Source organism: Gavialis gangeticus, unplaced genomic scaffold, assembly GCF_001723915.1.
Source record: "Gavialis gangeticus isolate Ggan-Ray unplaced genomic scaffold, GavGan_comp1, whole genome shotgun sequence".
Taxonomy (NCBI): Eukaryota; Metazoa; Chordata; order Crocodylia; family Gavialidae; genus Gavialis; species Gavialis gangeticus.
Window position 1 is genome coordinate 42,234,727 of NW_017729032.1, and position 885 is coordinate 42,235,611.

The 885-nt window shown below is 48.7% G+C and overlaps 1 protein-coding gene across 2 annotated transcripts in view; it reads left to right on the forward strand.

Annotated features, from left to right (window-relative positions):
- SGCG (sarcoglycan gamma) overlaps positions 1 to 885 on the forward strand; it is a 261,016-nt gene that overhangs the window by 203,754 nt on the left and 56,377 nt on the right. The gene's annotated exons all lie outside the window — the stretch shown is intronic.

The following is an 885-nucleotide window of genomic DNA, read 5'->3' on the forward strand; positions in this document are numbered from 1 at the left end:
TGGGGCTGTTCAGACTCCCCTGAACCCCTAGTAACAGGGCACACTACTTGTGCTTCTCCTTAACTCTCCTTCCAAGAGCCTCCTAGTCACCTCTAATCTATTTGGGAGTATTACTGGTGGCTACATGGACAAGCAGGAAAGAATAGTGGTCTGAGAGGTGGATAAGCTCTGGCAATATCTCTGCGATATCCCAAATTCAGGCTTCAGGCAGAAAGGTCCCCTCCTGGGACCTCAAATCTGGGCAACAAATTGGTGCTCTGTCCCCTGCTTTGTCCCCTGCAGCAACCATCACCACTCTTCTCTTCTTTCTTGGTGCAGTGATCCTGGAGCCCCCATCCAGAGGGTCCTGCATTTCCTGCTTTCTAGAATGCCAAGTCCTCTGGATCATGTCTGCAGGTGTCTTCTCTGCCTTTTCCTCCACTGTGCCACCACAGAATGCTTGAAAGTGATTTCTAACTTCAGTCTGCTCCTCTTGAATTCTGGGAACCCTCTTTCTTTGAGTAGTCACATGCTGCCGCTTCTCATTTTTTCCCTTTGGCTCGTCTAGTACCAATGGCTCATAACTTAAGTCCAAGTTGGGAAGAGACAGCCTCCACCTCAATCCATGGGGAAGAAGATTTTCTCAGCCAGAATGGCTGATCTGCTCAACTGGTCATTAAACTAAGCTCACCAGGGGTTGGGAAACCACTGGAGCAAGCTCACCAAGCTTCAACTGCAAAATCAGCAGGTTAGGATGCTCAAGGGAACCCACTACTACCCCAGGAACAGAGCTTCTCCATGAATGCAAGGAAACCTAGGGCCTCTAATGGCATATTTACTTGCATGTGCACTAATGCCAGGAGTTTGGGGAATAAACAGGAGAAACTGGTCCTTCTGCTAAACAAA